Consider the following 26,759-nt stretch of genomic DNA (forward strand, 5'->3'; position numbering starts at 1 on the left):
AAAGGCACCCCCTGAAAACAACATTGCATAGGTCTGGGAGTAAGGGGGAAAACAAAACAATATTATAAGCAAACTCCCACGTGACCTGAATTTCGTCAATCCTAGCTAACATATAGCATATAGGCGGGTCAAAAACTTGTGATTTCTCCACACAAAAATCAATATCTCGTATTATTTTTGATAATCCACATCATTAAAAACAAATGGAACAGGGTCATGATTCTCATAGTGACATTTCTTTTACATTATTTAACATTTCTAACACAGCCGCGATATTCAGTTATACATGTCTTTGTGATAATCATGATCCTAATTACAAATATACACAGAAAATCATTAGACATTTCATGTTATTGGTACTAAAAACAGCTTTCAACCATAAAACAGACAACCCTAAAATTACACCTCGTACATAAAATCTGCAGTCATATCTCATATCCATACTACACACATCCTCATGCTCCCCAGTACAACACTGCATGCACAGATGGAAAAAATACTCGGGGTGAAACCATCAACCCTCAAATGCTGTGCTGGTAACTGGGGCATCAAACTCTCCGGTTAGGGGGGAGGTTACTCCCATGTCCTTTGTCCAGTTTCGTGCCAGAGCAGGAGCCAACGGATCCCAGGACTGGTTTGAACTAGACTATGCACAGGGACAACAAATGTGCCCCTCATGCAGACTTTCTGGCGCTAGCAAGAGCACCCACCTGGTCCCAATACACTAAATCCTGTCTGGGAGGTGGTCCCACCTCCCTGTGATAGGGTGCCTATTGTTCTGCCTTCCCCTGATCGAGCTTGGCTCAGCAGCAGGAGGGCAGAAATGTGTCTCTGGTCGGTAGCAACCATTTTGTGCTGTCCAGGGCTAGAAGGTTGGCACTGGGAACACTGAGAGCCTAACGGATTTCTCTTTCAGTGCTTGGAATCATACCCCCCACACCGTTTACAGTGTGGGGGTATGATTCCAATATGTTTGATACCAAACATGATAGGATTCATTGCAGCCATTTTCGAGATGGTCATCGCGTAATTACGCGGTGCCCCTCTATAAAGTATATGGCTGCTTCACTGACAACCCGGGAGAATGGACTCCAGAGGCTGCAGGGGTGTCCTGCTCATGCAGGGGCACCCTCCCACTTACCAAGCACCCTGCCTTCAGGACTGCAAAGGCGTGTTATAGGGGTGAATTATGGGGTTTAAGTGCAGTGACCGTTAGATATAGTAAACCTATATCTTTAGTAAGTGGTGTAAGCACCAACTTACACAGGCTGCAATGGCAGGTTTGTAGTTCTATTTTGAATGGTCTCTCATGCGTGGTATAATACATGCTTCCGCACATGGGAGACCTCTGGGATACCTATGCTCTGGGTACTTTAGTACCATATACTAGGGACTGATAAGGGTACCCCAGTATCCAATCTGGGATGTACTTAAGTACAGAACACAACAATTTAAGGGAGAAAGCAGTCAGACTAGTCCAAAAACAGCTTAGCACCAGGCGAAAAGTGGGGGTAACCGTGCAGAAGGATCCTATCTTCCTACACTCTCATACTTCCTTTGAATAATGAAGTTGCTGTTCTATATAACTGCATAGTCTGTTATTCTTGTCTGCACTGGAAATAAGGCTGATAAGTCACCAGTAAGTGAAAGCTGAATGCGCTTTCCATTAGCCTTCAGCAAAAGGAGATGAAGCGATTCTACATGGCTCGTCTAACTTATGTAACATTTTCTGGTTGTTGTTGAATCTTTCAGAATAAACAATTAGCAGAAAGAGGCCTGTTGTCCTTTTACTTATGTTTACTCTGTGAAACTGTGCTCTTTAAACATATAATAATAATTGAGTAATTAAACTATCAACTCCCATTAAATTTTGTTCACAACTCAATAATCGTTTTAGAACAGAGAATACAACTCCGATTGAATACTGCAGATATATTGGAGCAAACTTGATTACCAAGTTGCAAAGAAAGAAACATTAAACAAACATGCATTCTGTATTTATCATTCGTACCTAAATGATTAACATAGTTAACTTCAAAAGGGGGCTATCCAGAAGAGAAAAATACAATAATTTAAACAAACTTTGTTTACATATTGCTTAGTAGAATGTAGATTTCTGCTTATCAGGGACAGTCTATGGCACGCAATTTTGAATGAGGGTAGGGTAGGGGTAGCATGCAATTCACTGTGGAGCTTGTTGCAGTGGGGGGGGGGCTAGATGGAAGGATCAGAACTATGAGGTGGTGCAAGGAATGTTTGGTAAGCCTAGCAGGAGTTAGTCTGCACAGCAAAGAGTTCCAGCAGGTACGATGTGGGGAAAAGTGTTTCTAAGATAGGAGGGCCATGCTGTGGATGACCTTGAAGAACAGGGTAATAAGCCTTTTGGCCTTAAACACTCGGCCCGGCGACAATGATGGAGGGCTGGATAATATCATGGGACACTAAAAAGCCCCAAGTGGTAAAGTTAATGACTAGCTCAAATGGGGAAGAGGAATATATTGTTAGGTTAGGGTATTGAAGAAGGCCTGGACAGCATGAAAGTGAAGGTCAGGGATGAACTTCTGGCTGTTAATTAACTGGGAAACTGGCAAACATGGCTAGGGTGGAACTGAATACTCCCAATTGTACTTAGAGTAGGAAACCCACTATGGTCCCTGGCTGAGGGAAATATGAAGCAGTACGTTGGAGGAGGAAGTAAACAATTTGACTTTTGAGGAATTTAGCACTAGATTGTGTAGCGCCAACCGGTGATGAATGGCTGGTAGACAGTCAGAGATTCAAGTATAGAGTTGAGGGGTGAGTGAAGGAAAGGACTTGTGCCTGCCATTGCCAATTTAATAAACCCATTGTGGGGGTGTAAAGGAAGAAGAGAAAAGGGGCTTTGACAGAGCTTGGGAGATGTCAAGTGGAGGGATTATGGGCAAGGAATGATAGAAGCACCTGGATATAGAGAATGAGAGACTTCAGAGCAGGGCCGGACTGGGAACAACAACCAGCCCTGGCAGACTGCTGCTCGACCGGCCCTGGGAGCAGGGGGTGTCCTAGCAAGAAGCACCACTCCTGCTTTTGTTACCGGGGGCATATATTGCAGCACTGGTGCAAAACCAGCCGCCAGTGACAAAACTGGCAGGGGTGTTGTTCAGGTCGTGACAATAGTATTTGTTTGTACTGATCATGAAGGACAGGAAAGAAGCAACGGTGTTGGTCCAGATGCCTGCCCGGGTAATTGTGCTGCAAGGAGGCAAAACTATAGAGTTAATCATGCAGCACAGCTATTGGCATAAGTAAGTAGGAACGTACTGAGTTCTTGTTTTTTGGGCATCACTTAAATTATACAATGCCTCTTTCAGTCATTACTGTGCTCAGGGCAATCAAGAGTTCGCTAACTGCATAGGTAGCTTCAAATATTTGTTGCGATGTGTAAAATATAACTATGTTCCAGTGATTTCAAGCTTGTGAGAATCAGGAAAAAAACCAGATTGCTGCACATCTTCTGATGTGCAACACCATCTAGGATGACAGCGTACATCTCTATGGAGAACTGTAGATAATCAAAGACAATATGCAGACCATGGGCGCCTTCAAAAATGTATTTGAGGAGCTCATTTCAAATCGGACATTAACTCAAGGACAGACAGGACCGAGATTACAAAACCTAGATGAATGGATCCAGGAATTCAGTAGTCCTGGAATCAGTCAAGAAATTACAGAAGGTGCGGCAAAGTAACAAACACTGAACACAAAGTATGTCTCAAAGCTTCTAAGAAAATCTTCTTGCAACAGAGTGCAAGTTCCACCTAGAAGTTGAACAAAGACAACAGGTCATGAATCAGCTTTTACAGTCGAGGTGTTTATATACATTATATCTCTTATCTATAGTGCTTCAACAACGTTAATAGTTTCATGGCATAAAACCATAGAATATCAACAATCTGTAGGCAAAGCATGTGAAAAAATAAAACATCTTAAATCGAGTCCTTAAAGGAGGAGGCCGGGCGTCAAATGCAGCTAGAGACAAAGGAGAAAAAATAACAGGTCACATCTTTGCAATACCTCCCAAACTGATGGATTTTTAGGTGAGTCTGATCTTAAAAGAGCAAAGTGTACCCAGAAACATAGCAAACAAGCTGGATCTTCAATAAAGTAAGCACCAGGCAATAAAAGCTAATTATCAAAAATAACAAGACATGGACTAAGGGACAGTACGCATTGACCTGAAACACACATCTACTGGGAGCCACTGCCGAGCCTGCAAGAGGGAAGTAGTGGAGTCCAATTTATGGGATTGCGTTACTATGTGAGCAGTCTTACCTTGGAGAGTCCGCTTCTGACCAGAAGGCCATGATGTAGTAATAAAAGTTGACCAACAAGAGTGATCCTGTGGTCAAATTGCAGTCCACTCACAGAAGCAACTTCAAAAACGAATCCACAATGTCCTAAGTTGTAAAAAGCCGGCAGGGAAGATTCTTGGTCATTTTCAAGCCCCGGTGAACAATTACCTGGTCAGGTACATGGACATTACCAAGGTACAGATCTCAAAAGGACATTTCCCACATGTCTTCTCTAAGACAGACAAGCATCAAGCCTGTCTTGAGAGTCAGCGTTTAATCCAGTGATTGTCCCTCCAATATCACATCTCCAAAAAGCAGTGTGTGTTACTTGAGGTCGGCACTGCTGACTCCGCCGTCATTTCCCCATCCAAACCGAAGGATATCTGTGTATTATGAGCATTCATTTAATAATGAACCCCCTGGACAGGTTCAGCTAAGCTGTTATTCTTCTTGGCACGGCCATACTGGCCATTCAACAACTCTGGCATTTTCCTGCTGACTGCAGCCTATGAGGCTTTCAGAGCAGGATGAACTCTTATGAGCAAACCATGCCCCTATGGCAACGTTCTAGTCCCAGTCCCTGTAAGGAGGCACTGAAGGCCGGCCTAAAGGGAGAATCCATGCAACTGACGTCAAAATGTTTGAAATATCTGATGACTGTACTGGCATCCCAGGCCTCTGTGATAACAATCTTATGAATGATCCAGTCAGACTCAAATTGCTGTGGTACTTCCTCCAACACCTCGAGCTTCAGTATTTAGGCAGCAACCTTCTGGTAATTAACTTGTGGACTGGCCCTCAACTTCATTATTACAAACTATGGGGCACATGCATCAAAGTAGGCTTTTGCGAGTCCTTAATTGCGATTATTAAGGAATCGCAATTAGAGACTCTCAAAAGCCTATGCATGTAGAATACGCTATTAAACTAGCGATTTCTAAACATTTCTTAATTGCGACTCGCAAATTGCCCAAGGGCATGTGTGTGTGTAACCTGAAACCTTGAAAAATGCACTTTAGTGTATTTTTCAAGGTTTTTGCAAAATACAGACCAGAGTAATTTCTCTGGGTTTTGCGGCCCCAAATAGCGAATTCGCTATTTCTAAGGGGTACATGCATAGCATTTAAGGAATCGCAAATTGCGAGTCCTTAAATGCAATCGCAATTACAGAAATCGCAATAAATTGTGATTTCTTAAATTGAGAGTGCCTTACACTTTGATGCATCGCAAAAGCCCTTTTTGCGGGCGCAAACGGCCGATTGTTGCGAATCGCACCGTTTGCGCTTGCAAAAAACATTGATGCATGTGCCTGTATGTTTTTAACGGCTTTGCGATTTTTTGCTATCCTTAGTCAGGTCTTATGCTGTACCAGATGTGCATATTTTAACCCTACAGTGTGTTATATTCGATTTTAATCAGTTTTATAATGTTTTATACTGCTTGTAGTCTTTTCAAATGATTTCCTCCTCCCTTTTCTTTTGAATGCTTCACTCCATTTGCTCAAGTGTCCCAGAACCTGTTTGTAATGCTGTGGTGGTAGTGTATAATTGATGCTGGAGGCTGTTGCAGAAGTCACTGGTAGGACCGTGAAGTGGCACTCGGACGATGGCCTGTAGCACTGCTCCAAAAATACAGCCAAAGGAATGCGGGGCAGAGGCAGGCGTGGTGTTTGGCATGTAGAGGGATGGCAGAGTGCAGAGTTTGGCTAAGGAGCTCTCCGCTGGTGTGGAGAGCCCCTCAGTGGTTCATTCATGACTGGCCCTCTGACGCACCACAGGGGTGAGTGGAAAGCATCAATAATCCTGGATGCAAACAATATTTTAAACTGCTGCTAAAAAAAAAGAAAGAAAGAGCTTTCGGTTCAGGGCAAGAACCATGCATGGAACGGCAGAGAGCCCCGCTGCCCCTTGTGGTACGCAAATCTGCAGGCTGGGGTTTGATGCAGCAGAGTTATCCCTCAAGATACGGAATTCTTAATGTTTGTGCACTCATCTCTCATAGGCGCAGGCAGACAATATAATGAAGAGTTATCCATTGCACACCCACACTTTCCCTCGCTCTCCTCGCCCTCACACGCCTCGGAACATGACTTAACTACCAAAGGACACTTTTAAAAGGTCCCGGCTTAATATTCAAAAGATGTTTGCATTCTGCAACTTGTAGTTTTGCATTTTAAATCAGTATTCTCCAAATTTCAGCGAGCAAAGAGCCGGCGTAAAAAAGATGGCGGTGACTAAAGATGTGACCAGCAGCTGAGAGAATTATGGAGTGATCCCTGCACACTGCAGACAGTCCCCTTTAAAGCTCCTGCACACTGTGGGCCCAGCGGCCTCGCGCGGCTGCGGCCTCGCGCGGCTGCGGCCCGCGTCATAAATAATCCGCCCTGACAAGCTGCCCTCCGAGGAGGACATTAGAAACGCCAGGCGCGGCCATCGCGCGACCACTCATTTCCATTTAAATCTTTATAATTGGTATATACTTAGCATGATTACGGCGATCTGCACTGCCCCAGTGGGCTGGAAATAATGACACAAGCTTCACTAATACACCTGGAATATTAATATCATATATCATAAGCACTAATCGTCTCAGCTGAGCTCCAGTCCGCAGTGCTCTCTCGTTCAACCTATACGAAACTCCGGCCAATCACCCCGTTCCTGTCCAGAGCTGTACCCTTGAGTCCCATATTCCAAACCCATCCTCAGGACCCGCAGACATTTAAAAAAAAAAAAACTGCTTTCCGCCTACAACAGACCACAACGGCCCCTGCTTGGTGCACAGCCAGGAAAGAGCAAAGACGTCCGCTGACCCAAACAGGAAGTAGCGGTGCCACGTGCCGAGCACAGCCAAAGGAATCATGCCAGTATGCCACCACGTGCCCCAAAAAAACGGTAGGAGCAGCGGCAGAAGCTGGCCGAGACTTCTCCGTGGCGGGCCCAGGAGGAATAAAGATCGTCCCACCCACTGCCATTGGATGACTCCGACAGGAAGCACCGCTTGCGCTTGTGACCCAGAATAGAGGCAAAGTCGCCACACTCTTCAAACTCCTAACGGTACTGCCACTCGCCAGACCACATAACAACAAAAAACACACCACCACCTTACGGTGCCCTGTGATCCAATCCAGACTCTCATTCATCAAATGCCGACCCGAACAAGAAGCAGGCAGTATTGGCACCTGTTAACACTCACAGCAAGAAATACCACCTCTACCAACCAAAACAGACATTAGAATGCTGAGCCACACCTGAAGCTGCAGCAAACAGGCTGGCCCGGAAAGGAAGCAACATTTGCTTAGGGGGGTTGCTTACACGTCCTGCTCACTGGAATCTGCCTACCTGTGTGCTTCTTTGGTGACTGAGGTTGCTGCCCTTCCTGCCGTCAACTCTCTCCTCCTCCCGCCGTCGCTGGGCATCGCGACCGCCGTATGGAGGGAGTTGGAGAACTACATTGCCCAGGCTCCTTTGCTCTTGCATCCCGGAAGCGGACCCATTGTGTTTCGCGCCAGAAGGCGCATATAATCCAACCTCACCCCCCGCGTCGCGGGCCCGCGCGCGGGTAGCGCCGGGCTAAGCCCGGGCAAAGGGCGGGCCGTCTGTGGCCGAGGGAGGCCGGGCTGGGTCGTATCTCTTGGTTTTTTAATACTGTCCCTGTCGCTGCAGTGTATCGTATTGACTGTGGGACTACAGAGACTCTGCGAGGGATGGTGCTCCCAGTCCACTGATTGCTTTGCACGTAGAGCCCCCTCGAAAGGTACTCAAGGACTAACCACGGGCCTTGTTAAGGGGTATTGTTATTCTTAATACGTTTGTTAGGGTGGGCTTGTAGCATTGGTTAGTGATTTGTGTTAAAATTCTGTGCGCCTCCCCTAATTGTCATTTGTTGTTAAAGAAGGGTTAAGGAAGACATAATACATCATTACATTATATTACTTTGTTCCTTAAAGCCCCAACATGGGTAAAACAAAAAAAATCCCTACTAAGACAGGAGGCGGAATTAAGGGAACTTTGGATGCTTTTATTACGAGAGCAGAGTCTTTGCTGTCGCACGAAATACAGTTAATAGAACGAAGGCTGTCTCTCGATTCCCTTCTGGCACATAAACGCTCATCACTGGGGAAAATATCAAAGTGTGTAACGCCAGGTACAACTATCCCAGTAGACCAGGACCCCCCTGCTCACACCGCAACCCAGCGAGTCACTATAGCACAAGTTCATGCTAACACGCCTCCGTTTGGGGAATTGGAATTGGAGCTAATGAATTCTGTGGGGCCTGAAAAGACCATGCACCAGTCCGAACATTCCCCTTTGAGATTAGAGGTAAAAGTGTTGGTAGACTTGTCTGGGAAGGGGGCGAAGGGAGACCGAGAGCGGGGGGGGGGGGGGTCGTGTTGGGAGTGGAGAATGAGCCTAATGCACCAATGAGAAAGGACAGGGAGGTGGTCACCCGTTCCAAAAAATCATTACTTGTCTCAGCTTCTCCCACAGAGGTAGGCGCTTTAGAGGCTACAAGTATTATGGGTAACCCACATAACAACGGGGTGTGCAAAAAAAGAACAGATACCAAACCCAAAAGAGGAGGGGCGAGAAAAGCACCCTTAGTCGTAGAGGATGGGGTTAATAGTTCAGTGTGTCAACATTGCAAAAATAGCTCTTCCAGAAATGGGGTGGAATGGTCCTGGGAGATTACGAAAACATTAGAGGCCAACCTGGTAGCACTCATCTCTAAACATCTGGGCCTCTTAGTGGAATATATTAAGATAGTGGACGAGAAAGTTAGCAGGCTTCTAGAATCGAATAATGGAGGACCTCCTGTGCCTCTACCAAACTCGCAAGAGGAAGGGACAGGGATTGTACCTTGCTCTGGTAGTGCTTGTGTAAACAACAGTAGGAGGGAAGGAAACACAAGGGGAGTTGATCCCATTACTGGCAAGGACAAAGGTACTTGTATTGCCCCTGTCTCCCACATGACACAACAGGAAGGTTGCACAAAAACGGCCGCAGTCCCTAATAGTATTACAAATGAGCAGGTGCACTGCACACCGGGGCTGCAGACGTTGGACTTACCCCCTGCTTCTTGTCCCTACACGATAGTTTTAGTTGGGGTTCCAGCACTCAACCAAGTTAGAGAAGAGACAACAAGCTCCCTGATAAACAAGGTTAAATATTGGATGCTTAATAACATGAAGGTGCCTAATTCGCAGAGTAGCCACATTCTCATGGCAAGGAGGGTAGCCTGGGTTGGAGCCTCTGAGAAAAAGTTCGCAGGAGACTGCGTTATTGTTAATTTTAGGTACCCTGAGTTGGTGAAAGAGTTGCTTATTTCCAGTTATGGGGTTTGTGATAGGGGAATGAACATAAAAATGCTCCCCCTGAACTTTTTTTATAGGGATAACTCAAAAGAGTCAGGTCAAATGGCACTCAGGAGAAGGGAAATTACCCATGGAGGGGCTAATAGACTGGGTTTAACATCAAATAGGTTCACCCTGTTGTCTGAGGCGGCAGTAATGGATGAACTGGATTGACTGGCCCAAGGTGTAAACAAGAAGATTGTCTCTGTTCCTGTTAGCTCAGTGTCAAGGGACATTGCCGGTCCTGTGGGAAAGTCACCTCTACCTGCCATCCCCCATAATGAGGCTTTACACAACCCTCTAGGAAAGTGTATTGGATTAACATCGAGTAGTGTAGCCAGATCCTCTCCGAAAGGGCAGGTTAACCCAGCCAGGAGAGTGATAATACAAGTGGCCGAAGAACTCAGGGTGGTTTCGAGGAATATTGCAGGGATTTCATCCAAAATAAAAAATAAGGAATGGCTAGACTTTAGTCGACAGTTTCACATTATCTGCCTGCAGGAAACGTGGGAAACTGATAGTAGTGCCCCACATCTGGAGGGATATAAAATGTTTTTTGTTCCTGCCCAAAATTCTGTAATGGGTCGAGCAAGGGGGGGTTTAATAACGTATGTGTCTCTGGCCCTACAAGGGTCTTGGGGGGTCCTGGGCTGGAGCTCGGATAACATCCAAGGTATTGGTTATTGCAAGAAGGGCCTAAAATTTGTTTTGATAAATTTTTACAATGCGGGCCAATCAATGCAGAGGTTGAACGAGCTCAATGAAAGACTGGCAGGCCTATATGATAGGGAAGACAGTCACCCCAATCTGATTTTATTGGGCGACTTTAACTGTCACCAATGCCTATATTTGAAATGGGGAGGGGGAAAATGGGATTCCTGTCCTGTCACAACAGACTGGCACTTAGAGCATACAAGGGAAGGTGGCGAGTTAAGTAAGATCCTGGGTATGTACGATCTAGCCCCCACGATGGATGTAATCAGGACCAGGAACTCTAACATTATTAACCCCTCCTTTAAAGGCAGGGGCAGGGATACAATTATCGATTTTATTTTTGTCTCACATGTTTTTAAATGCAGGATTATAGATTTTAGTATAGAAATCAGCATTTTTAGCGATCATAACCCTTTGGTATTGTCCTTGAGGGATACAGATTTATTTACCCAGCCAAGGAATTTGATGACGAGGGGAACATTGAAAGCAGTTGAACAGGGTAGGCGCATAAGATGGACTAACATAGATGGGGAAGCATTCTATAAAAAGCTTATTACCCCCCCGGAAAGCGGAATATGGAAGTGCTTAGACCAGGAAGTCGAGGGTAGAGAATTGATAAGTGCTTTTGAAAGTACGGCAAGGGACATTGATAGGTTATTGAGGGCAAAATCAGCGCCCATGTTCAATCTTGCACCAAAATGGTTCGATAAAGCCTGCTCTAGAGCTCAAAAAGAGCTGAAGTTGGCACTCAAAATGGTTCCCAAGGATAGGAGTAGGATAATGGAATGTAGGGCTCAATACAAATCGGCCATAAAAAAGAGAAAACATACCATCCAATGTGAGGCCTGGGAGAACTTGAGGGAGGCAGCCGATAATAGAGACATGACGAGATTTTGGAAGGTGATCAATGATCCCAGTTTTCAGGCACCGAACAATGAGAAGATAGCTTGTCATGTCTTGCCTGAAGCATGGGTATCCCACTTTAAGAATCTGTATAATCATGGTAGCCCTACTGCTCGACAAATCGCAGTTGTTGGCTCTCCACCGGGTTCATTGTCGCAGTTTGAGGTGGGCGAGATTAAAGAAGGAATATATGCCCTAACACGCAATAAGGCCCCAGGCCCGGATGGGATTCCCCCCGACTTATTTTTGTCACAGGTTGATCTTTGGGCGCCTATACTCACACGAGTTTTTAATACGGCAGTGGAAATGGGAATGCCCAGGTCATGGTCAACGGCTAGCATTGTACCCCTATTTAAAAAGGGCAATAAGTGTGACCCCAAATGTTATCGTCCGATCTCATTAATAGATGTGACCGTAAAAATACTAGGGAAGGTTATCCTGAACCGTCTGACGGACTGGGCAGAGGAAAACGAGATCATTACTGACGTTCAGTATGGTTTTAGAACTGGCCGTTCTACCACGGACCAGTGCCTTAACCTGTATAACTTGGTGGCAAAGTACACCGTGGCAGGCGAGGGGACGGTCTTTTTGGCCTTTATGGACCTGACAGCAGCTTTTGACCGGGTGAATCGCGAGAAGTTGTGGGAGATTCTTGAGCTGCTGGGGGTCGATTCAGGACTGATATACATCCTTAAAACACTACACCTAAATACAAAAGCTCAGGTCAGATATAGTAATGAGGGGAACCTTACCGAACATTTCTCATGTACTAGAGGCGTGAGACAAGGTTGCATTTTGGCGCCCTTTTTATTTACGTTATACATAAATGGTCTGGATAAAGCACTTGTCGACTTGGGGGTTGACTGTCCAAGAGTTGGCAAAAGAAGTATACCCGTCCTTTTATACGCAGACGACGCAGTCCTCTTATCCCGTACAGGTAGGGGACTTCAGTCTCTCATTGACGGCTTTAGTAGGTTTATGGCAAATCTAGATTTATCTCCTAATCTCACAAAATCCTACATAATGGAAGCAGGAAAAAGACCAACGAAGAATTTTATCTTTAAAATTGGGGGACACAAATTAGAGAAGGTCGAGGTCTTTAATTATTTAGGGATATTATTCGACAAACACCTCAATTTTAATTCACTAATCTCAGAGAAATGTAAGCAACAAACGAGCACAATGGGCTCAATTATGAATCGAGCCTCGAGATTAGGCCGTTGGTCACCAAATGAAATACTGCATTTATATAATTCAATTTGTTGCTCTAAAACCATGTGTGGGAGCGAGGTATGGGGATTCCGAAATACTTCCTTGATACAACTGGAGGAAAATAAGTTCCTTAGAAGGATTTTGCAAGTTCCTCAAAGTATACCTGCCCACATTGTCCATGAGGAGCTAGGGATTCCTTACATTAGTGACAGGATAAGCACTAAACCAATAATGTGTTGGATCAAAATCTGGACCAACGCTGAGGCTAGTCTAAGTAGACAAATAATAAAGGACTGCATTAACAGGGACAAAGGACTCCGGATACCCTGGCTTAAATATGTGAAGGACACTTTGAAGTGGCTGGGATTTGCAAACTACTTTGATGAGCCCACGACCTTGATGCCCCAGGTAAAAGCTACCATAAAAGCTGAACACCTTAGGCGCCTAGTTTGCGCACGAGAAGACAGTGAAATATTGAAAGGTTCAGTGAGAGCCCACATTTTAACAAAATCTGTAGCAGGCTTAGAACCCTACCTGGCGTATATATATAACAAAAATGACAGATTTTTAATGATCAGATTTAGACTAGATCTTTTACACCATATTTTAGCCGTCCCCGCAGGGTACACAAAAGATGTTGTGTCAAAGGGTCCGTGCGGCTGCGATCTGGGATCTCCGCAGGATACCCTTCATTTTGTGTTTTTTTGTCCGTTATATGAGTACCCAAGGGCAGTTTTTTTTAAAACTATTCTAAGAAAGAATAAATTTACCCAGGTAAGGGTGGCACTCTTATACCTGAAACTTTCTTAGGATCCCCTCACGTTGTCCTGCACAGTGGATTTTTTAAGACTAGCTGCAAAATTAAGGAAGACTAGATGCGAGGTGTAAACAACTTTGCTCTAGGGTAGAGAGGGTCGGGTATTATGATTAAAGTTGTTTTCTTAAAAGCTCTCATGTATATTTTGGTCCCTATTGCAGACTCAGCTAAGGTCCCAATCTAATTACGAAATGAACGGTTTATTGAACTTGGGAAGCGTTATGATGTTTTAAAATGATATAGTTTACATCATTGTCTTAATTTGGTTATGATTATGCATTCTTAAAATCTTATGTTGTTAGTGCCGCCTGCATTGAATCTGTTAAAACTCTGCACTTTATAAATACTGTGTTTTGTTGCTTTGCCAGAGGTATTTAGCTATTAAGGTCTTGGATAAACCCTGATGAACTGTCATATTTTAAATATTTTAAGGATATTTTGTTATATTAATGTATTGCTGGAATTTGTAATTGTTATGTTCTTGCTTGGATGTTTTAATATCCGAATAAAAGATTAATGACTGACTGACTTAGGGACACCGTCTGTGAATACAGACTGGAAGCAAAACCCCACCCCCTGTCAGGGCACAACATCACCAACAGCTGAACACAAGAGAAGAAGCTGCACTGTTGTCCGTTTACCCAGACAGGAAGCAGTCCCCCACGTGCTGCTGGTCCATAAAGGAATCAACGAGTCAGCTGCTGACAAAGAAATACAGCACGACTGCCACCTGCTGACCCAGACAGGAAACAATACCAGATCGGAAAAGAAAACCCCCACCTGTTGACCAAGACATGACGTTGCACCTGCTCGGTGGCCTAGAAAGGAAACGAAAGAACCGCCTGCTGACCCAGACACAATGAAGCACCATTACACCCTGACAGACCAGTAACAATTTCACCATCTGCTGACTCGCACCAGAAAAAAAGACAACCAAAGAGAGACGCAGACCCTTCTTCTGAGCCAGACAGCAAATAGCCCCGGCACCTGCCAATCCTGATAGGAGCTACAAAGCTGAATGATGACAAGGACAGAAAGAAATGCTATTACATGCTAGCTCGGGCGTAGATCAAAACCCCGGCACTGAATCAGTGTCTTTGTTAAGGTAAAAAGGTGCTTAGACGCAGGGTTAGCACCTAGTAGTTAGTAATAGCTAGCAATAGTGTAGGGTTAGTTTTCCCAGAACACAAGTGTGACTTGGCGCTAGCAAGGTACTGGAGGGTTCACTGTATCAGTAAGAAGCTATGGCAGCCTTGCTTCGCTGCAGAACCCAGATGTGCTCAGTACGGGAAGCCCATCATTCTTTAGATGAGATGTACCATCAAATCCGTAGAAGCCGAAAGACATCATAAACAAGCGAGCATGCCGTCAACGTGGAGCGTCGCACAGTGTAGGAATGTGGGTGCCCGGCCACGTGTTGCTTTGACAGGGACAGACTTGGGAACCAGCCCTGAAGGCCTACGGGAAGGGAGAAAGTGTAGATATAGCGCTACATGGAAAAGTATTTGCTGAGACACTTGAAGTGCAACGAGGGGCCTGGGTGGTTCTCGAGCAAGAAGGTTCTTGAATTGACAGTTGCCTGTGTTGAGTCTGCATTGCATAACTGTGGGTAGACTCAACGTTAACCCTTAGTGATGGTGCAACATTACACAGACGCCCTTCCCAAGGGGGTGCAGCGAGCAAAGCTGAACGTAAGGATGGGGTTTGTTTTGGTTATGGATGTCCTTCAAATTCCTCATGTATATATATGTATATTGGCTGTCGTTGTGATCGGAATCGGAACACTAATGTGACGTTATGTTAAAGGGTTTCATAGTACGTATATCTGCCCTACCAACAGGGCTTTCCAGCGCTAGACCACGAAAATAGGTAGCAGGCGCTATAGGCCTCTCAAAAAGGATAAACAGGCAAATGTATATAGAAAACAGCCCTGTATTCAGAGATTTCCTGAAGTGCAGATGGTTTTCAATGTTCCTAATGGAGAGGGGCAGCGGATTCCAAAGAACGGGAGCCTTGACGTGAAATGAGCGGCCTCCAGCTCGGGAATACAGTGGCCAAGTTAAGATCAGCTGAACGTAGGTGGCTGGAGGGTATGTAGCAAGATAGGAGATTGGACAAAATAGGAGACCTATGGGGGAACAGGATCTTAAAGTGGACGCGCTTCTCCACTGGAAGCCAATGCAGTTTGTGAGGAAGGCCAGAAACGGCCAAACTTTGGAAGGGCAATAAGCAGCCTGGCTACTGCATTGTGGGCAAGCTGGAGTCATCTGATGACTTACTCGTTAGTGCCAAGAAACAAGAGGTGAAAATAGTCAAGTCGGGACAGAATGACTGCTTGAATGATAGTTTGTCGGGTGCTAGAATCAAAGAGGCCGAGGATTGGTTTAAGGCTTCTCATCAGCCCTAAACAGGTGGCAACAACCGATTTAGTTTGTGCCTCAAAGCCAGGGTACTGCCCATGATGACTCCCAAGTTTATAACGAAGGACTGGAGTATGGGGGGAGACCCAAAGGGACAAAGGCCACCAATGGTTGCCCCAATTAAAGTAAAGGACTGACGAATCACTGCACGATACGGATAGGGAGACATTGTGCAACACTATGACTTATTACAAGCAAGCTCTCTTTACAGTGCATTGAATAACGCACACACTGCTACTATTACACTGCTGTACCAGCAAGAAACGGGACTGGCAGTATGCAGGCCAAATCAACGGACTAGGAGATGGCGCAATCCACTATGACCCTGGGACTGCGGCACTGGGTGCAAATAACAATCCTCAGCATTTTACAAACATACATACAGCACTACGCACCACAGATACAGCACTGCTACTAAGCCCCCAGGCCAGCAGTAGACCACCATCAAGCCACGTAAGCAACACTACAAAGGAGTAGTTTGAATATCAGAGGCAGCTACACAAGTGCACCGAGTCCCAGTAGACAACAGCACTGCAGAGCCATCAGCACACAACACTCCCACCGAGTCCCATCACCAGGAGTGCACAGCACCATCATGGGACCGCAAGATATCACCACAGGATATCATCTAGTACGGGAATTGCACACAGCATTACCATCTGCCACAGGAGCTACACAGCACTGCCATTAAGCTTCCTGGCCAGTAGTACACGGGACCGCCATTAAGACACTGAACCCCACCCTGCACCGCCACGTTCTGAAGATGCCTGTGCTACACCATTGGTAACATCTGGATCACGTTTCTGAGGCCCTTGTAACTTACACTGCTAGACACTGCCCGCAGCTTGGGAGCCCGCGGCAATGCTGTACGAGGGCTGCCACTCACTCTGCAGAAAGAAACGCAGACATTGCCTCTCGGCTGCAGCTTTCCAAACGCAGAAATACATATACCGTTTGTTCCTCCTTCTTTTCTGCTTTCTTCTATTTTGAGCCCAAGGGGGTCTCTTTGCAATGAGCCGTTACTTTAAGTACTGCATAAAAAAACCTTGGAAAATTGATAGGCCATTTCGCCGGCACCATACATACCGCACTAGTCATTAAGATGTATTAGGGCTAATGTTCAGGATGTGATCAGTAAATGTGGCATCTTTCGGAAAATGTCAAACATCCCCCCGCCTGCTCGGTTTCACCTCCCTGCGGTAGGAGATTATTTTTAACTCCTGCTCACGCTGCTTTCTGCGGCTAATGATAGATGTCCTCCTCCGGGATGGATGGCAGGCTCGGTGTCCCTGCTCAGAAGCCTCCACTCGCAGCTCCCTGGCTGATCCATCTCCACGTCTACGCAACCACCCCCTGCCCACTGCCCTTAAGGACATGTCATCCCCAATCCTTGCCACCTGTGCCACTGCCTACCGCATTCTCAGTCCTCCGAACCTACACAGCTACCTGGACCCGCAACATCGTCACCCCTGTGACTACTGAAAACCCCGCCAAGCACAACAGGAGTTTCCCTGGACCCATTGTGCCCAACGTCCCAAGGCACATCCCATCCTTATGCTGGGGCCCATAACATGCCCGTCTTCATGGACCCATTCAGGCATCATCCCCATCCCCTCCTCCATAGCCCCAACTAACCTGGGGGTCTTCAAACTGGTGGGGCGGGCCCCACTATGGGGGCCTCAAGGAACCCTATGGGGGTCAGGCTCTGGCCAATAGAAACAAAATGCCGATAGCAGTAAGCCGCTCCGTAACGTACCATCACTAACACCTTTGTCATTTATTTCCTAGCTGGGAGTATGTCTCAAAAGGGAAGGTCCTCCAAATATTCTTTTTAAAAAACCACCCCCATTTCTAATAATCACACTGTGGATACTTTTACACCTTAGTAAGGCCTGCCTGACCAGAACAGTACGTTTGGCAACCACGTATTTGGTTGCATTTTTTCCAGTGGTAACAGAATTTAACTGCAATGTTTAAATATGTTTTGTGTATAAATAAGTCGTGAACTATTTAAACATTGGCAATTTAATAGAATAATTGTGAAAAATTCTGAAGGGGGCTCTATTCATTTTATTTTTTGGGTGGGGGCGTGGCTTTAAAAAAGTTTGAAAACCCCTGAACTCACCTAATGCCCACCTCCCTGGCGTACCCATACTGATCTCCAATGACACAGCCCACGCACACATCCCTGCTTCTGCAACTCACACAGTTCTGGGCCCACAAAACACCAATCTGTCCAAGCATATCTCATACAACCTCCATAGGCCAAATTCAATGGCAAACCCAATTTTTCTTGTTTTTGCAAAAAAAATCTCTCATATTTGTGAGCTCAAGTTGGATGTTTGAGCATCCAAAATTTCACCTGAATATGGCCCATTTTGATATAGCGATGTGTGATTTTGATTCTGTGCCTCTTTCAGAGTCTCTATGCGAGTTTGTTTCTCTGCGACAGACCACAGCGAAAATCGACTAGTGTGTGTGAGTTCTGAAGAGAAGGGTCTCCCGAACAGAGAAGCTGACCACGCCTGGGGCATTTTTCCACGCTCTGGCCAGCCAATGTATGCATTTTGCGAGACCATGGGTTCCAGGGTGTGAGCTTGTGGTGGCAAAACTGGGGTGCTCATGAAACTGTGTTCTGTGCGGAGCTGCAAGTCCATGGGATTGGCATTTCTTTTAAGCCCAGTTCTGCGCCCTTGTATTCCCTACCGGCCTTTCCCTATGGCAGACAGGAGTAAGGTCAGCAAGATTCTGAGGGACGCGAAGCTCTGCCAGCCCCCTCCTGTGTGTGGGCAGTGAACCTTGGCACCCGTGGAGAGTCTGCCCACACAGCGCAGGGTAACCGCTGCCACCTAGGTTGTCCTCAGAACTAATATTCAATGGTCTGGACCTATTTTATATGGAGAAGCAGTGTTCTCCCTATTGCAAGTCAACAAGTAAGGTAACCCTCTGGGAAAGACCTGCTCCAGACAGGCAGAGGATTTGGGAAGTTCAGAATTCTAAGACCCAACCGAGAAGAAATCCTTTGCAGCTGTGAAGGAGATCTTGGATCTGGAGATCCTCTCGTCCTAAGGGGTGAATATTATCTAGCAATGCAGAGATTTCCAGGTAGGATCACAAACTTCAAACCGAAGGGACAAGCTGTAGCAACAAAATATGAAGAAGCTATTTTTTTAAGATTACAGATTTCGTAGATTTTACTGTGCTTGACCCTTGAGGCCTCCTGTGACCTGGTAAGAATTAAATAGTGGATTTGTCAGACTAATTGTAAACGACCATGACTCAGTAATTGAAAGCAGGGTAAAAGAACATGTACAATTAGAACATGTGTCGATATTTTGATTTGGTCTGAGTGACTACTGAGCAGCTTGTAGGAGTAATAAAATTGAAAGACAAAAAAGAATTCAACAAAGGTTGCAACAGCAAGAATAATGGCCTCATTTAAAGTGGGTTGGTAACTGGGAATCCTCAAAAAATCGGAACATTCCTACCCGCCCCACTTTCGGTTTACAGACATTATTTACAGGAAGGACAATCAACGAGTTTGCAACGGGGAACCATCAGCAGGCTTCTTGGTCAGAAATACCTTGTCGGTGGTTCATCCACCAAAAGCGACAGTAGGATTGGCATTTTTAGGACAACCCTTCAGACATGAATTTTTCCTGTCAAGGACACTATGCAAGGCACTGCAATCCCACATAGGGAAAAACAACAAATCCCTCCCCCCTTCAAAAAAAACCCCTCTCCACCACCCCTACCTACGGTGGGAGAAGGATACCTGCACAGTAGGGACATTGATTTTTTTTTTATTTTGCACAAACAAAATACCGGTTTGTGTTTGTAAAACAAAAAACTGTTGACCCACTCATCATACTACCATGAAACAGCAGGTCAGTTGGCATGTCTTCACTTTCTCGTTTCATGTGCTCCCACCATGTTGGCAGGAGCACTTTTGGTGAACATTCCAGGTTGGCACCATGGGAAACACAAACTTTGGAGGGCCCAGCTGGCCAAGCCAATGTCACCACTGGCCTAGCCACTGGTGCCCTGTCTGAAAAAGTCCAAATGACGCCCCAAGTGCTTGCATATGAAAGAGCAGAGATCTATAATTATAAGAATAATTAAAACATTTCTGTTTCAGAGGCACACTCTGCCTCCTCAACTGAACAAGAGTAACGTAAATAAAATGTACAGCCAGCTGCTAACAATTTTATTTCAATTAACTAAGATTGCTCATGATGATAAATGGTACAAACAATTTTTTTCTCCATATTTTGTATTGTATTATAGCCCTGAAGAAGTTCACAGTAGTGAACGAAACTCGTTGGTTGTGGTTGAGGCTGTAATAATTGGAAATTGAACAATAAGAATATAAAACGGTTTGGAATATAAAATAAAGAAGAAATGGATCAGTCTATAATTTGATTGTACTTCTATAGTTTTTGGTGCACCACTATATTTGTGATATTGTATGTCCAGCCAAGCAGTGGTATCCAGGAGCAGCGGATACTAAGAGAGTGTGCACAATAATAAGAAAATGTTTTTGGGAAAAAGGGGGGGTGCAAGTTGATTTGCCTGCTGTTCTTTATATGTGTTTGTACAAACAACATTTATTGAACAAGTTCGCTAGCAAGTGTCAACTGAATGTTCTCCCACTGGCCAATGCTTCAACCTACTTTCAAAGTCTACAAGAGTATTTGTCCCTGCCTTTTTGAAGACAATAGTCAAATATATTACAGTTTAGCAGGGCCCATAAACTCTATGGATATTATGCAAAATTTTCACCACATTTCATCGGAACAGATCGCTCATGTTTTTTTAGGAGTAGCTAAATGGGTACATGGAAAACATTTAGAAGCGTGAACAGATCAAGAAATATCCTTTTGGATCCCAGTGGATAGGGATATCTACCCACGACAAAATAATAAACTAAACGGACGCCTAACATCAGCTTCAGTGGTCTGCACAAACCTTGGGACGAAGCGCTTCCCAAATACCGTACAATGGTTTTCTGAGGAGCTATTGCAGCACCATGGTGTTACGCAAAACGTTTCCTCAATGCAAAAATTTCACATTTCTCCTATGGGTGCAAAGTAGACTGCAAAGCAAGAGTTAAAGAATACATAACTGAACAGTGCTAATATTGGATGAGAACACGCAGATGTTTCCCATCACCCAAGAAGAGTTTTCACAACATTCCCTTTTCTCTTAGGCAAAGATAAAAGAGCCTCCAGAGAAATGACAGGCACTTCTAGGAAGCTAGCGTCATGTTTATAGCGAGATGTGGACAAAGACACTTGAGACACAGTGCGCCTATCCAAGCAACAGGGCTAAAGAGGAAATCCCTGACATTTGGTAAGGGAGTTTAGGAGAGGGTGGTGCATTCAGAGGAAGACCATGCTTAGAAGATCCGATCTGGCATAAGACACTGTTAACCTGTGGCCTTCGAAGCAAGAAGGTATGCTTCCTCTCCAAAAGGGAAAATACGCATGGATGGTAATGCTTGTGAATCAATGCTTTTTGGCTATTGGGAATTCCTACGTTCCCTGCAAGTAACATTTCACAGTTTCTTCGCTTGGCCTCACCAATACAGGAGGGGAGCAGAACTATTAGGTCAGATCTTACTAGCACAGCAATACTGACAAATTACAAAGGTTACAGCTTCTTGGGCTTCACTAGTGATGTGCAGCTTGTTTATAGACACAGAGTGTTTGTGGCTCACATCTGGGCATACTCTTCGATTTATGTAGACATGGCAAAAAAACATATTTTGGTTGGAAATGGTCAAACAAACTCTCCTTAAGATTTGGGAAGTGCTCTGATTCGCATTTCATTCCGCCTTTTTAGCTCACCCATGCCATTACAGAACTTAAACAACCATACGCGTATCATACTTGATCGGTCAAGACCGAAAAGAAGCAGTTGAACCACTGGAGCCTCTCCACTGGCAAACAAACAACCCAAAGACTATCAGCCTTATGGGCCTCAGCAGAGAAGTGTAGCTTCCATAATGGCACAGATGAGCTATCAAACAATGGAATTAAAAGTTACAGGATTTAGTAAGTTTAGGCTTAGGCAATTCCACCCGTTTCCTTTTTGTTGCTGAACAGTGTCAGGCAGATTGAGGCCATGGCTTACCACTGCATTTGCTGCTATTTACCGCAGCCTACGGTGCCACCTGTCTCTTCAGGGGGAGGTGAGGCAGCATCACCACTTCCACCTCTTGAACTGCACAAGGGAGAGGGAGACCGAGAGTGAGAGGGCTGGAGTTTGTGTGTGTTGCATGGGTTCGTTCAGTTTCCAGTGCCAGTGTGAAAGGAAGCAGTCCTGTGTCAAACGTGCCACACAGGCTGTCATTAAAAAAGAAGAAGGCTCTGGAACTACATCATACAAACCAAAGCTGAAGTTAATAATACAGAAGTTGAGAATTTGAGGGCCCAGCTACAGATGCTACTAAGCGATGAGGGGCATCGCCCATGGGAGTAGCAAACTAGTATCATGGGCATTACCTTGGTACAGTAGCTCTGTGGGGTTTCAGAAACACTATCAAGACGAATCTGATGGGTGAGAAATATCAGGGTGGTTGAGGAAGCAGATTCCACAAAATAATAATTCTGTGCTTTGAACTAAAAATAATGAGGTGCAAATGCAATGTTTATACTGTGTTTAATATGATGATGTCTTGTTAGGTTGAATTGAGTAAGACTTGGCCTACTCGTGTTTTCAAACTGCACATTTTTAATGCGTGCCAAGTGCTGTGCCTGGCATTAACTTGTGCTCTCCCTCCCTGTCTGTGCACCAAGGAGCCTCAAATGTAACCTTCAAAACAAATGAAAATGAGCGTGCAATGCATCATAAATATTACCCAGTTAGAGCATTAGAAAAAAGTTCCATGTGTTGCGATGTCCATGTATATCCTTCAAGACAGTTCAAGTTAATTCATTTCCTCTGGAGTCCTGTACGTGTATCTGAATCCAACTTTTTGTGGCAAACAAATTGCAATCAGCCAGCCAACGCGTTTCATCCCATAGGAGTTCATCAGGGTTGGATAATCAATGAATCGCTCATCCCCACGTTGTGTACGATGGCCCATGGGGTGGGGGCTGTGATACTGACGAAGATGGTGAAATAGGGGGTACTATACTACTCAACATTAAGATTTGACTCTATGTGGATGCTTGACAAAAATAAACACTGTACACAACGCTGTGATAAGTGATTCATTGATTATCCAACCCTGATGAAGTGCTAAGGGACGAAACACTTTGGCTGGGCTGACTGCAAATTGTTTGACACAAAAATATTCAATAAAGTTGGATTCAAACACATGTACAAGGCTCCAGAGGAACTGAATTTACTTGAACTGTCTTGATGGATATACATGGACATCACAACACATGGAACCTTTTCCTAATGCTCTAATGGAGTGATATTTAAGATACACTGGGTACTCCTATTCAATGGTTTGGTTTGTTGTTTGATTGACCATGGCTCCTAAGCAGTGGGGTCATGAAAAGTTGAGTGTAGTGAATACACACACCTGCAAAACAATACACTAGTGCGACACCGAATGGCCCACACTGCTATTGTTTAGTCTTCATATGTAATCTTCTACTTGGTTAATTGTACAAAATTCAGTTTGCTTAATGGTCTTGCTTGTTCTGCAACATTTTTTAAATGTACATCGTTCAGACTGTGATGGTCCCGGAGAGGGTGGATTTAGAACTGTAAACAATTGAATACCCCTTCCTTAGGTTGAAAGGAGGTGTTTATATTTTTTCATTTTGCTTTTGTTTAGATTAGATGTAGAGTAAAAGTCAATATAACATGTGATGTGTTTTCGGTTTTGCCACTAGATTATTTGATGTAACGGTTTTCATTGAACCATGGTAACTGCACAGTTTTTCTGTCTAAAAGAGTATAAAACCTTATCTTTTGCAAAAACGAGCCAAGTTCTTTCCTGCTCTGCTTAAAGACTTCTGGTTGGTATATTTACTGATCTATATCTGCTTCAGACATTTCCCCTTGCTTCATTAGAGGCAGATTTCCTATCAAGCCTTTCATTGATCAGAACTTAGAATATGTTTCAGGTTTCTTCTCTCTAGCTTTTACTGAGCAGTCCTTGTGGCAAATACTCCTTGACTCTTATTTGCCTTGTGCTGGACCGCAACTTGTCACTGATTAGAATAGGGTTCAGTTTCCACTGCCCATATTATTTTATAATTATTTGCATTTTGCAAATTTTCAATTGATTGACTAACAAATGCCTTTTTGCCTTCTGTAATGATTCTTATATTTAAAAATAAACCTTTATGGTTTGTACCTTAAATCCGGTCTACTGTAGATTTTCCTGTGTGGATTTTCCTTGGTCTATTCTCTGGGCTTGCATGATTTAGGTTAAGGAATTTTGTCTTTAAAGACTCGCACACAGCCCCGATCCATCAAATCGCCAACACACTCATGAAAACAAGAATGGTATAAACAATGACAGCCAGCATCAGGGACCAGGGTCCTGGATGTATTAACCCTTTTGTGGGAGCTCGTGTAGTGGAACTGACCCCTCAACATTTGCTATCTTGTACAGTTTTGAGAAGATGCACCAGAACATAAAATGCACTTATAAGGCTGGGTAGGTAATCCAATATAACTGGCTGTCATACCACACAAGACCGAAATAAACATATACATCATGATCCCACTGTCAAGTTGAGAGACGATGAAAGTAACACACCCTGCTGCAAAGGAGTTGCAGTAACATACTAAGAAACCTGGAAAGATGTCAGCTGCAGCAATAGCATGAGACGTGTAAGGGTGGCAGGAACGTTTTAGGCATGGCGAGGCATAGAGATGCCATGGGTTGGCCATAGATGTTGTGGAAGTTAGCAACAGAACTGCCAGAGGTTCAGAAGTGCCAGGATAGCGCCTGTGGTTGGCAGAAGAGGTGCCAGACATTGGAAAGAGGCGACATAAGATAGTATGAGACATACAGGGGTAAAGGAGATTTGAGAGAGAGAAGTTGAGGAAGTTCCCAATGGTTCTGGAATTCAACACCACCAACAAGTAGAACACTGGATTCATACTAAACCTAAAAGAAATAACAAAATAACTTGCTCCAATGAAGACATCGTCCTCATTTGGAATACAACACGATTCAAAAGACAAAGCTAACCACTTCATCACCTACAAAGTGGTTCTGTACATGCGGTTTTACCCTGTAGGTTCTAACCTCACTCTGTACTTTGCAGTTACCGCTTATGTCCTAATCCTCAATTAATACACTTTTTGTCCTGCATCGATTTCAAATTAGTACCCTTTTATAAGTGTGCCTAAAAATGCAACTTGATGCAGTGTAAAGTGCGCTGGCACCTTTCTAGATAAGGCTCGAGCAATAAAAACTGCTGAAAATAAAATCAGTGCATAAATAAAGAGGCAGTCCACATGCATGGCAAGGAAGCTGGTGCACAGAATATGCAAGCGAGGTATGAAGACCAGTGGCAGCTAGTGGTCACTGGGACAGCTCCAAATGTTTCCCTGGTAAACCTTACCACCAGTCATCAGTTCACCAAGCCACCTACACACATGCGACCCCTGGCTTGCCCTTTGCAACCCCTGGACGCAGAAATGACAAAATCAGTACCAAGTAAACAGGGGCCGCTCGGATGTTTTGATCTCTGGGGCTCCACTCTCCTTGTTTACTGCCCATTTAGTTTTTTATTACACCAATAGTGAATAATAGTCTACTATTCATTATTAGTGTAATAAAAAATGGAGCTCCAAGAGTCTGAAGTAGACTTTTGCCAGCAGCTAGGGTAAGTAGACAAATACTTTTAAATGTATGGTGTGTGCATGTTTGTGGGTGAGAGTTTGTGTGAGAGACAGAGTGTGTATATAGGAGTGTGCTTATCTTGTCTGTATGTGTGTGTATGAGTGAAAGTGAGTAGGTGAGTAATGTGAGTGGCAATAAGCGAGATTGCGTCTCTGTGAGTTTGAGTGAGCCAGAATGAGTGACAGTAAGAGTGACTGCAAGTGAATGAAAGTGGGTGAATGAGTAAGTATGAGTGTGAGGGTGTGTTAGAGTAAGCAATAATGAGTGAGTGTAATTGTGAGTGAGAATGATTGAGAAAAACAGTGAGCACAAGTAATTGTGACTAAGTATCAAAGTATGAGTGAGGGAGACTAAGAGTGGAAATGATTGAGTCTGAATGAATGAGTGAAACAAAGTGAGAATACATGCGAGTGAGAGAGACTGAAGGAATGAGAGTATGAGTGAGAATGTATGAGTGAGACATAAGGGTCACCCATGGCATACAGATTGCATTAATGGTAAAAGTCTGGCACAAGTATACTGCATGTAAGTTTTGGCATACGGTCACACGTGACATATTAGGGGCACCCATGGCAAAATGCTGCCCTGACATAAATGAGGTAAATTTTGACATATGGGGGTACCATGAGCACATTTTGAAAAAATGTGGTCAACTCCTGAGGGGTGTCAGGTTTCATTGACTCCACACACCATGAAAGGGCTTAAATATTAAATGAGAGCCCTCTCAGAGCCTGAGGAGCTGTTCTGCTCTCTCCCGTTCACACAACAAAGTGCAGCAACTTCACTTTCTGCATTCTGTGGAATGATTTATTTGTAAAACTGGGACTTGGTTTCTAAAATAGACTTTTGTCTATGTTGTGTTATATTAATCATGAAATTTCTTTTGGAACTTCAGAAATGTCAATTATCGTGCTGTAATCAGGGATATGTTCATGTGCCATTACGTTCTGCGAAGAGGCAGGGTGACAGGTCATATAATGTCACTTAAAGTGAGGTCATTAAGGTCAAAGGGTGGGTGATGTCACTTTTACTACCCCTGGAATGTTGGTGAATCGACGTCCATACCTACACTATCAGGGAACTAACATATTTTGAGTGTGATCCACCCAATTATGAGATATATAGGCTGCAAACTTGCCTATATACCTGCTTGCCTGAAAACTGCCCCAGAAAGAGGCAGTTTCAACAG

At 44.5% G+C, this 26,759-nt stretch overlaps 1 protein-coding gene across 2 annotated transcripts in view; it reads right to left on the bottom strand.

The window, feature by feature from the left end:
* The window catches only part of MAP2K5 (mitogen-activated protein kinase kinase 5), a 1,189,932-nt gene that overhangs the window by 1,040,011 nt on the left and 123,162 nt on the right, over nucleotides 1-26,759 (bottom strand). The gene's annotated exons all lie outside the window — the stretch shown is intronic.

Source organism: Triturus cristatus, chromosome 3_1, assembly GCF_964204655.1.
Source record: "Triturus cristatus chromosome 3_1, aTriCri1.1, whole genome shotgun sequence".
Taxonomy (NCBI): domain Eukaryota; kingdom Metazoa; phylum Chordata; class Amphibia; order Caudata; family Salamandridae; genus Triturus; species Triturus cristatus.